This window comes from Gallinula chloropus, assembly GCF_964237585.1.
Source record: "Gallinula chloropus genome assembly, chromosome: 7".
Classification (NCBI taxonomy): domain Eukaryota; kingdom Metazoa; phylum Chordata; class Aves; order Gruiformes; family Rallidae; genus Gallinula; species Gallinula chloropus.
Genome location: NC_140092.1, coordinates 23,341,290 through 23,353,576, shown reverse-complemented (window position 1 = coordinate 23,353,576; position 12,287 = coordinate 23,341,290).

Sequence of the window (12,287 nt, the reverse complement as noted above, 5' to 3'; positions counted from 1 at the left end):
CACTAGATAAAAAAAAGTTGACGATCATATTGGCAAATACTGGTGCAGATCCCAGCTTGTCTAGAGGAGGGACACTTTGAAAGTACTGACATTTTCAGCAGTAGTAGAAAACTCATAGCATTTGTTTGCACTAGTAAAGGGGGAAGGCAGTTTTATTCTTTATTAACAAAGGTGTTGGACTGATACACGAAAACTGCTCTATTTTTAAATTATGGGTTAAGACAAAGAAGTAGCTCTCTCTCATTTTGAGGAATGTATGTATGTATTAGTAATATGGCCTTATGCTCATGGTATATCAATACAACTGACATGATTCCCCACACTGCAAAAAAGCTAGAAGAATGGGTCTCCATGGATCTTCTGCTGTTGCACCTTGATAAGAACTTAAAGGCAAGTCATATTTTTCTAAATTACTAATTAAGCGAGGATAAGCATAGACTAGTGTCTGGAGCCAGAGATGTGAAAGTACCGGGTTCAGTTCTATCACTTCCGTGGCCTTAGGCAAATGAATTAGTTACTGTTGCTCTGTTCATTAAATGGTTTATTAAGGCTTTGCTGAAGTATGAGCATGTTTCTTAATGCATAAATAAACGCCAGTGTGAAGTCTGTTTAGGTGCAGCACTACAACCTCCTATTGGAAGCACAAATGTTCTGCAGTGGTAATTGTGGTTTTCAGATGCGTTCAATCCAGGTAAAATACATTCCAAGGGAACCCTAAGCACAGGAGACCTCTATAAACAATACATTGTGACTGAGTAAATTTGAATTCTTCAGGAGAGTTGGAATGGGGAAAGCTCCACCTTTGAGAGTGGGCGGCTTTGATAACTGTGAAGAGGCTTGCTGTGTTAAAAATGAGTTCCCATAGTGTGCGTTGAGTGTGTGGCTGTCCAGTGCACTCACTGCTGCTCATAAAGGCTTTGCAAGTTGCTTTCTGTTTCAGTGAAGGGCTAGCTCACCTTTACTTCAGTGTGGATCCTACTGTGTGATGGACAAGTTAATGCTTAACTTTGATCAAGGTAACAGTTTACACTAATATTCACAATTTGAAGCATCTCCCAGTACAAATGGAGGTGTGCAGCTTGTAATTGAAGAAGCTGTTATAAAAAGAAAAAAAAACCAAACGAAACCCAAAACAACCAAAACCACCAACTCTGCTATGTTGTAACATACATCCGAGCAAGATTAGGTGTGTGGTGTCTTTGTTGTCTTTGGCTCTTTGTATTTAAACCTTTGGGAAATCTGAAGATTGAAACCTTTGGTAGGGGAATTCTCTGAAGTGAAGTCACAGAAGTGTTGATTCGGGATGTCTCCCTTCCTCTTCCTGTCCATCAGAAAAAACTTTTCAAAAAAATTCCAGTTTTCCAAATGCCTTTCTAATCACCAATGACTTGTTTGTCTCCTGTTACCACATTCATCCTTAACTGCCAATGTTAAAGAAGGATTAAAATGTTCTATCTTGTGCTGCTGCTACAAGCAGCTGATATGTCAACTGTTGTTGAAAGTAGGATGTTGTTCTTATGTTAACCCCACTGAACAAAGAATTAACAACACTAAACCTTTGGGCTACCTTTCTGTTCTTCACGAGTCTGTTTAGTTTCAGCTTTGCTGCTGCTTTTAGTTGCACAATGTGACCCCTCCCAGCTCAGAGCTTAGAGATGTGGAAGAAACTACCTGTTGGTGCGCTCTGGATCTACATAAACAGCTGAAAAAGATGCAAGGTAAACCTATGTTTTCCTGTAACTCTACTCTTGGGTTTTTATTGGTTTGCTTATTAAGTTGATAGGTAGCAATGGGATTTTAAGGCAGATGGTGTCTAATTTCTATTTCTGTGGAAGATCTAAAATAAAAGGGGAGGAAGTAGGTATTGTGTCCTCTCTATGTCAGCGATTTTTTAATTTTTTTTAAACCTTCTACTAGTTTGAATGTCTGGTTTTAGGGTGGCTTGAAGCATGTTTTCACACTTCAGTCACAGGTCCATAGCCTTTAACACTGCTGTTTCACCAGATATTATTTGATCAGAACTATGTATTTTTATTGTGTAGTTGGTGGCTCCTTTAGGTAGAGTCTTCAGGAGAGAGGACTGTGTATAGTCTGGATGTTTGTTTAACCTCAATTTTCCTTCTAGTACCCTGTGGAAGTACAGTAGTCCACAGATATACGTAGATGCAGTGTGTCAAGGGATTTACTGGACAGGTCATTGTTAGAAACTTCCGTCCAGCAGTGATGAGCATTTGGGAACTTTGTGTCATGTTCTTCACCAGTTTTTCTGGAAGGTGAACAGGAAAGAAAACTCAACAACACTTTGGTAATACTGTAATATCCATAAGCTGACACCTTCAAATTGGTTAACGAGCAAGGAATACATGAGAAGGTAATGTTTTTGCTGTAAATAATATTTATGCCCAGTTTGCCATCTATGAAGAGAGGAGAGAGTGGGCATACATAGTAGCTGTGAAGAAAAAGGTGTGCCTAATATTAAATCAAAGAAAAATAAAATCTATATACTGATGTACTCACAAATTAAGTCACTTACACTGCATAAACTAGCATGCATTCTACACCCAGTATGTCACTCAACCAGCCTATACAAGTTTGACTTTTCTGGGGGAAAAATGTCTAGATTTGTTTTCCCATTCTGGTTTCCTTTAAACAAGCTGTTTGTTCAAATCACATTAATACAATAGTTTGCACTAGTTTTGAGGTTGGGATTTTTTGCATGCAAGTGGCATGATGTTGTCTAAGGTTGTTTTACTTGTGACTGAAATAGAAGATTTGAATCAAATGCACTGGAGTGGAAAAGCTGGAATGCCAAACTCATCAGACCAGATGACTGTACTATGCCAGCTGTTGCTTCCACAGACTTCATGCTGCAATGCACTCATCTGCATCAGCTTATGGGAGAGTGGTTCCATATTAACTGGAAATAGATAATTAGCGAAGGCCTCCCCCTCCAAAAGGGGGCAAAAAAAGCAGGGATCAAGTCATTTGAGGGCAGATATTTGAACATATATACCTTGTCTCATGCAAACTGTTCTCAAAACCTTGTACAAGGATTTTTGCATCTATTTCCTGCATCTATTATCACTAAAGAGATTCTACAGTATTGCTAAGGGCAGTTATGTTGAGGTTTTCAGGGTCTTTTGGTTGATTTGAGGTAAGGGCAAATTAGAGGTAGACAGTTTGAGAGAGGTTCTCTTGGGACAATCTTAACAGACTAAGATGGAAAGCCAAGTTTTAAGTACCAGTACATCAGCCCCTTTACTTAGGCTGATTATATCAGGGCAGGAGCTCTTTCCTCTAGTGAGTGAATTCTCAAAGCTAGAAGCAGGACCCTAGTTATCTAGTCCTGCTGACTGTGAAAGATATGACTAGAACTTTTTCTTGAAAGTAGCAGGGAAATAGAGTGCCCTACTACACTAGTATCTAACTGAACAACAATACCTCTGCCTTCATCCTTTCATGCAAGGTTCCCCCTTAAATTTCTAAAGTGTGTGTTTCTACCTTTCTGTAAAAGTCTGCAGATAAAGTCTTTGCCTTCTAGTTGACAAGTAAACAAACTTTTCCATTCCAAAACAGTAACTTAAGTGCAGTTTGCTACCATTTATCTTATATGGGGCTTCTACTTCTTGTAAGCTTTAAAAGGTAATGTCTCTTTCCTTTTCCTAGACTGAGTGATTGTCGGAAAAGTCCATTTAGAGAATTAATTAACCCGTTCTGTAATGTGATCATGGTGCATATCACTTGTGCAAACTATTCTGTGGTCTACAGTGAAATTGTTTCAGTCATTCCTTCTCCTCAGCTGCTTCTGAGCCTTTGTGTCATTTGCATTGGTCATGCTTTACATATTTCACCAGGTGGGGAAACTTTCTAAAGGCTGTATTGCAGAAAATCCTATCCTTTCTGTGTCATGAGTTATGGTCTTTGAGTCAAGGGGCATGAAGTTTTGTATTGACTGGGTTTTTAGGGGGTTTATTAGAAAGAAAAAAAAATTATGTGTCTTCAAGTGTAATCCTGGAAAGAGCTGGCAGAGTCTGTGAAGATGCACTGAATGGGTAAGAACAGAACTGTAAGGCAAAAGGCTCAAGTTTGTGATGTGTTGCTCCTTACTGATACAACAGGGCTTTTGTGTAACACCTAGAAAAGCAGTTCTTCAAGCAGTCTGCCAGATAAAGTTGTGAGTACATCACCCAGCCACTCCATACTGTGTTTTGCTGCTTTGTGAAGTGGTGCAGAAACTTAATTGGTAGTTGAGAGCTCGTGAAAGAGTTATGTAAATATACATGTGAAATCCTAAGAGGTTTCAGATGCTCCTGAAATTCTCTGCTGAGTTACTGCTGAAGACATGATGCTACATAGTGAGGTTAAAAAGTGGAAATGCAAGAATTAAGCAGGTCAGTGTACTGATTGTGGCGTGTCACACAGTCTTGCTGCATCAGAACTGTCACTCCCATCAAAATATTTCTTAATCCTAGTTCATTCGAAGACCACCAACTGCAATAGTTACAGTAACTGCTCTTCTGAAACCGATTTCTAACCTGTCTTAACAATTGGGCAATCAGAACTGCTCACAGACGAGGTACTGGGGAGATTTGATATCTTCTGGAGTGGCCTGAACTTTCAGTCTGTTTTGTCAGTGTTAGGCAGTGTAGGCTGATTGTTTTTCTCTTTCCTCATGCAGATGCCTGTTTTGGACACTGATCTACACTTGTGAAATAGGAGCGTCATCTCTGCGTGCTTTGAAACGTCTTAAGCGTAGGAGTCAGGGTCTTGAATGGATTAAGCACTGGCAGAGATGTAGATCTTGGCAATGCCTTGAACTAGGACATTGCAATCTGTGATGCATGCAAGTAGACTAAACATGGAAGAGACATCTTAAAACATTGAAGACGTTACCCATACAAAGGTATGTCTGTGCTTGGGTTGGAATCCTTGAAATGATGCGGTGTAGGAACTGATAAAAGTCAGGCATAACCTGCTACTAGTTCCATTTTCTCATACCAACTGTATGTCAGCGTTACATAGTACAGTGTTGTGGGGGAAGCATTCATCAAAAATAGTTGGATCTCAAATCCAGTTTTAGATCACTGTCTCCAGGCTGGCTGGCTAATTTTGCCTTATTGCCCAGGTTCTTTCACAGAAATACCTATGAGATTATCATCTATATGCTGGACTTGGTTTGGATGCCAATTGACACTTGGTAATGTTTAGCGGTTGGCAGCTTAAGCAATCCTGAATGTTGCTGTAATACAGAATCACCCAAACAAAAGTAGCCCAATGAGGAAACAGTGCAGCTGGTTGAGAAATTGTGGAAGTGATAATATTTTGAAATGACTGGGACGGAAAAAAAAACCCAACACAAAATCTAATTCCTTTGGGTATAGCCTGGAATTAATTCTGTATGTTAGACTGCAGGAGATAATGCAGCATAAGCATGAGAAACAAGTATTTAACTTACTTCAGTTGTGATTGTAAATATGGGTGCTCATTTTTAATGTGTAATGATCTAAAATGGTATTGGTCTAAAAGATAATGTTATTTCAAATGTACAAGACTTACACGTCGCACAGACATGAGTTCTTAAAATCCTACTTCCTCTTCAGTGTTTTTATCATGGTAACACTTTTATAGGCCTAAACTTTGTAAGACGTATGATTTCATGGCCTTGCTGAGCAATGTGCTCTGCACAGCTCCAGTCAGTGTATCTTGTATGATAACCTCTAGGTATCATAGATAACCATTAGGTATCTGTGGATAAATGACAAAGGGGAAAGTATAGCTCAATTATTTACTTTTTTAAAAGAAAAAAAGAAAAGGGGGGAGTGTTTCATCCTAAGGTCTTTTTGTGTTTTAACTTGATTTGTAAAGCATGTAAAAGATTTTTTTAAATCTTTAGTGTAAACTTTTGGGGCCTACAACTCTCTGGAAATGTGTTTCTTTTCATAAAGGATTCTGATTTAATCCAGTTACTATCTTAAAGAACTTTTGGTTTAACCTGCTGGCAGTATGTCAGCATGCAGTTTAGCAGCTCATAGCTGCACTGAGAATTTACTTTTCCTTAGAAGGAGGATTAATGAATATCTGAACTGTGGTGAAGCAATTTCCAAGCTAGCACCCTATCCCACTCTGGTGTACAACTGGTATAAATGAGGTAGGGAAGGCATAAGGCAACTAATGCTTCACCCCATTTTACAGAAGCATCAGCACAAAGATGAAGCAGCTTTGCCCCAGCTACAGTGCAAATCTGACACGGAGTTGGAGACAGCCCAGTTTTCCAGAGGCCTGAGTCTGTGGCTGAATTTGAAGTCTGACTTATGTTGTGAGGATTTATATAAGAGCTATCACTGGATAAAAAAAGAGAAGCACTATGAAGCATTAGACTCTTGATTTGTGGGGATTTTTTGTTCCCTTCTTCGTATGTTTACTCATACACTTGCCAGTCCATCTCATTGATTCCTCTTGCTGCTACAGACCTTGTGGTTCTCTGAAAATACCTGGGGAGTATGTGTAAGTGCTAATGTGCCCCTGAGGCCTTTTGACAGCAGAATTCATTAATTCTTTGATTAACACTATGGGGTTTAGTTTGTTCAGTTAAACTGTTCTCTCATGAAGGCCTGAAATGCTACCATCACACCATAGTGTTTCATACCATGTGTGAACAGCTGCATGGCTGAAAATGGATAGAGTGCTTGGTGCCGTAGTCAGACCATGTTGCAAGTAAGTTTGGTGGGGTGAGAATGAAGTAAACCTCCTAGTTGTTCTCTAAACAGCATTGGATGAGAGAAGGAAGATGGGTCTGGTGTTTCTTAATTCATACATTCCTGGCATGGTAACGGCATGTTCTGTGCTGGAGGAGGCAGGCGCTGGGATGGATAGTTGCTGTGGATTTCCTTGTCTGTTGTAATCTTTCTTGGTAGATTCTCATGAATCAAGAAGTATGTACCTCACAGCTGTGGCCAGATTGCAATGCAGACCCTTAGCACTCAGTTTTCTATGGGTCTTTCCCCCCTTTTTCTTATTCTGGGCTTTACTAAATTTGTATTTTGTCTTACCATGTCAGGATATCAGGTTAATCAGGTTGCTGTTTTCCAGCACATGTTACCCTGTTTCCTTGTGGGAATAAGAATGGTGAAGTGACCCCAAAACTGGGCGTCACTTCCATATTTCTGAAAGATGGCTTAACCATTATTAAGTTATATCCCTGAAGGGTGCTTGGTCTTCAGAGCATGTAGGGGAGAGATTTTCCTTTGAAACATGCCATGCAAAATTTTAGCAGCAACTGTTAAGTGTGGTGATGGGAATATTACATGCTAATTAATGGTGTAGGTGTAGTGGTGTATGCTCAGATACCAGTATTGCATGGATGGGCTACCTTGTGTGGTAGCACCATCCTATCCATGAGGAACCAAATCAGCTGGCTTACATGGTTAATGCTTAAGGAACTGTACAGTTGCAGGACCTCATGTAGTTCAGCTACAGTATAAATTTGATTTCCCCCAGTGGTTATCTACTGTATAGAATGGCAGTGGTTTTTACCCACTAGAAATGAATTTCCAGGAAAGCACATGACTCTTCTTGTTCACTTTTGCTTAACAGAAAGAAACTGAGAGCTTGCAGCAGCACCAAGTTTTGCATTGAGTTAGAATCCTTGTCTCATAGCAGATGTACTCATTTGCATTGGAGTGAGCTAATTTCCAATTACCTGCTCAGAATGGATTCATCTAACTGAGCTACTACATCTGCCATTTCCCACCAAGCAGCATGGAGAGTTGAAACACAGGGGAAGGAGACCAGGTGTATGTGAAGTGCTTGGCCAAGTGTGTTTTAAGCATTGTGGTCTGGTGGGATAGCTTTATTCCTATAGAATGAAACTTTGGCTCTTAAAACTTCCTCTTGAGAATTCACAATTTATTTAATTATTTATTGGTATCAAATTTCATCATGAATGGGAAAAAAAAAAAAGTCTTCCAAGTGTATTTGCCTTCAGGTAAGAAAATAAACTTCCCTTTAGCCAGCAAGGTGGGGCACTGGATGGTAGGTTTCTGCAGGGAGCGTGTGGTGCTTTTAGTGCAGATCCGAGTCACTCCTCTTTCAGGTGAAGAGGACTTGCCAGTTGCAAATGTTGTAACTTCTTTTTAGTGGTGATGAGACCCAAAGGTTAACCTGGAAGGTTAAAGTGCCTTTTCAGGGTAATGTTCATGTAGGTGCAATTTGGTTTGCCTTTTGTCTGTGTAAACAAGGCAGAAGCTTGGTTACATTGGAAACCTGGGTTTCAAAATAACAGTAGATTTAATTTTCGCCTGTTGAAAGCACAAAACTAAGTTGTGTGTATCCTCAGACTGCAAAGTTTATGTCCTGCTTTTCCTCTAGGATAAACTGCTGAAATACTTCTCCATTTTATAGTGGTGTTCTGGCAGTCCCCTGTTGGAGAAGCCACCCAGGAAAGGAAATACTTTGGCTGTAGTGAGAGTGGTGTGGCCAGTACAGAAGTTCATGTGTTTTGCTGCCACGTGAGCTTCCTTTTTCTGTGCTCTGTCATCTTCCCTGGCTGTTTTTCGTTGCCAACACTAGATGCATTTGCATGTTTAGGGATCAGGAATTTCTTAAATTTTATCCAAATTTTAAATAATTTCCAGTTCTTTGTCCCTGTTATCCCGTGCATGGTGTCTCAGTGGATGCACCTCACAGGACAGATAAATTTTTTGAGCAGAACTTAGCAATTGCACTCTCCAAGGGGAAAAAAACACTGGTGAATTTTCAGGTAACAATAAAGCTGCAAATGCAGTGTGATACTGTTCCTGTCAACATAAATGGTACAACCAACAGGGCATCAGAGAGTGCTACCAGCCCTGTCTGGTTACTTAAGGGGCAGCAAAGAGAGTGCTACCAGTTCTAGCTGGTTACTTCAGGCAATTGGCCAGATGAGAGAAACCCGTGACAAAACCAGTCATTTTAGGAGTTTAGCTAGAATTTTATTTGCATTTCCTCTGCGTTAATTAAGAAAAGGAATGTTTAGCACAGGCCAGTGAGGACTGGTAGCTTGCTCTGGGAAGGACTCTTGGTGCACCGTCCTGTCCCTGCCGGCAGTGCTCTCAGGAGACACCAGGTGGCGATCGGGCTCAGTCTGCACGCAGCACAGGGCTGCCCACCCATAATCAGGAAGCGGGCATTTTGCAGGGGTTTTGGCTTCCCTTTCAAATTTTGAACTTGACTCAATTCTGTATGACTCGATCTGGTTTGACGCTTCAAGGAGACCAGCTCAGGCCATGTCTGCTGCAGGATGCCATCTCCCTGTCACCCTGCCTGCTGCACTTGTACGCCAGCCTGATTGCAGCCATGTGTGGGCTATGATTTTCACAGTGATTGTGGTTTCAGCAAGCCCTGGAATCTAGGAGGGTAGTGAAGTCTAACACACGTTACAGCCTTGACATCCTTTTAGATGCTGTCTAGTATCCTCCCTGTACCACCTCCAGTGTTGTCACCAGTTCTCTGGTCTGCTCTCAGAGCTGCTGCACTGCCTGGCAATAGATGATGACAGAGTTGATATTTCCATTTTTACTGGGCAGGAGAGTTAACGACTTCCTCATTTTAAGTCTGGAAAGCCTGCAAGGGGAATTTTAGTTCTGAAGGCTGCACATGAGCATGTCTGTATTGCCAGGCTTGGAAAGTTTGGTAGTCTCTTTAGTCAGAGACTGAATCTAGGAAGGCTGCAGAGTGGTGAGACATGAGACAGTATGGAAGTCTCCAGTCCAACCTCCTGCTCTAAGCAGGGTCAGACTGGGTTACTTGGATCTTTATACTGTTCTACCTTGAAAGCCTTTTAGGATGGAGAGTGCAACCTCTCTGGGGAAACTGTTCATTGATTTATACAGGTTGTAATAGATGGGAATTCTTTCTGTTGTTAGCTTATTTTCAAGTTTGTAGTCTCATTTTTCACGTCTGTGCTTTCTGCTTGTATTGGTAAAAGCAGTCTCATAGCTTTGAAGCAAGTACTGGGTCAACGCTGGGGATTAACACGTGCATTTAAAGAATTTGCATGTGAAACAGCATTGTTCTTCCAAATTTTCCATTTTCTTTAAATATGTGGTCTCCCTTTGTTTAAAACCCTGGCTGTCTGCATTCTCCTGACATGGTTGCCCACCCAGCCCTATGACTCTATGACAGTGGTTGGAGAAGGAGGACTCTCTTACTCTTTTTCAGTTGTCCCCCCCGCCCCCCATGTATCTGGGGCTTCTGCTAGAACATTTATAGGACCAGTATATATTTCAAACCATTTATTGCTGCTTCTAGTAAGCTGGATATTACCTCAGTTCCTCTGGACCTGAAGGATAGAGGTGATGAAAAGAGAACAGGATCTAGGTCTCCTGTTTCTAGGTACTGCAGTAGGCACCTTTTCATGACAGTTTGCATTCATATGATGCATTTCAAATGTTGAATGCTGGATGGTGATGTGTGTAGTTTACATCAGCTTTGGGGTAGAGATGTATTCTTGTGGCAGGTTGTTCTGCTATGTGACAAGAGGGATTACAGTGTTTATTTGTGGCAGTCTAGTGTGTTAACTCTGGCATGTGGTGTGCTATGCCTGTTGCAGGCTGGTTTTGTTGATGAGGAGCCTTGTTTCATTTTGGCTGCATCATGGTTGTCTCAGGCCTTTCCCTTTTTAACCTACTCACTCTTAAGTTACATAAAGGAAATAATAAATGAATGGCAGTGGGATTTCCCTGGCTGAAATTAGCTGTTGACCTTAGGCTACCATAAGCTACATCTGCAGAAAGCCCCTGCTGATTTTCCTGGTGGGCTTGAGGAAACCTCTGAGCGCCTTTCTGTGAGTTAAGGTTTGGAGGAGGAGCAGCGGGGATGGTGTGAATGTTAGGTGTTTTGCTACATGAAAGCTGCTGATTGCTTGAATGAGTGGACTTCCTGATTCAGAGGTAAAGAATGAATGGTCTCTCCTCATAGTTTCAATTTTATTATAATAGGTACTTTGGCAGCTCAGTGGTGTCTGCAGCCCCACGCAAGGGCTGCCTAGACAATTGTTTCCACTGCTTGAGAAAAAGTCCATCTGATGCACCAGTGGGAAGTTGACACTTTCAGTTCATCAAAGCAAGCATCTCTGAGTGCTCACACTCAGCTGAGAATGTCTCAGCCTCTAAGAAGGGGCTGAAAAAGACTTGAACTTAAAAAGCTGCCACTGTCTGCCCGCACAGGCTGTTTCAGCTCAGTTCCCTCCTGCTCTAGCACTGGGACTGAGTGTGTAGTTGCTATTTGATTGTTGCAGCAGCCTTGCTTTATTGCTTGGCCTTGCTTTATTTAAAAGTATTAGTTAAAGCTGTTGCTTTCTGTGTTGGCAAGATACCTGTTTGTGTTCCAAATAAATCATTATCTGACTCGTGATTCATTGAAGGGGTCTTCAGGAAGAACCGATGTTCTCATGTTTTACTCTATTTTCCTGATATGTCTTGTTTGTTGCCATCACAGACCTAATACTCTTTGTATTTGTAGACTAGCTCTTTCAAATTTGCTATTACTGTGATGCAAGTAGTTCTGGAAGGTGGCCTTGTGGGGGCTTTTAGTTCCCTGTTTTGCTCTAATGATTGCTTTGACATTACGTCAAAGCAATACCACTGGACAGTGCTGCAGGATAATGATGACCACTGGAAAACTTTCCTTAATGAATTAGCAATTGCATCCTACAGGCCATACTGTGAGGGAGCTCAGATATTCTTGGGCAAGTTAGCAAACACAAACATCAGGGTAGGGTGTCTTACACATGGAAGTTGTTACTGCCTTTTCCATCCTAAACGCATGTACAATACTGCTGAAGCGATGGACATGCTTGCACTGGAGGCTTGGGGTTTTTTAATGTTAGAATATTATAGGGTTAAATGTCCACCCACCAAATTCTCTCATGTCAACCCCTTGATAGTAGGGGGAAGTAATGATGTTAACAGCTTTTCTGATATGGTTTAAAGGGCAGCACTATGTTTGCCCCCATCTTGTCCTCACCTGAGGTATTGGTGTCTAAAGACAACTTGAGGATGTGAGTATCTGATGGTAAGTGTATATGAGTAAGAATAGCTGGTGAGTTTCAAATTATCATTTCTAGTACACATGGTTAGATTACGCCTTCTATCTTTAAATATAGTAGTTTTTCAGCTTTGTCACAGCTGTGGTTAAGATGATAAGCTGAGATGGCACTTCTGCCTTGATTTTTCTTTAAATAGCAAAAGATATTATGGTGATCCCTGGGAATCTATAATCAAGACTAATTCAGGTTAACAGGCACCATT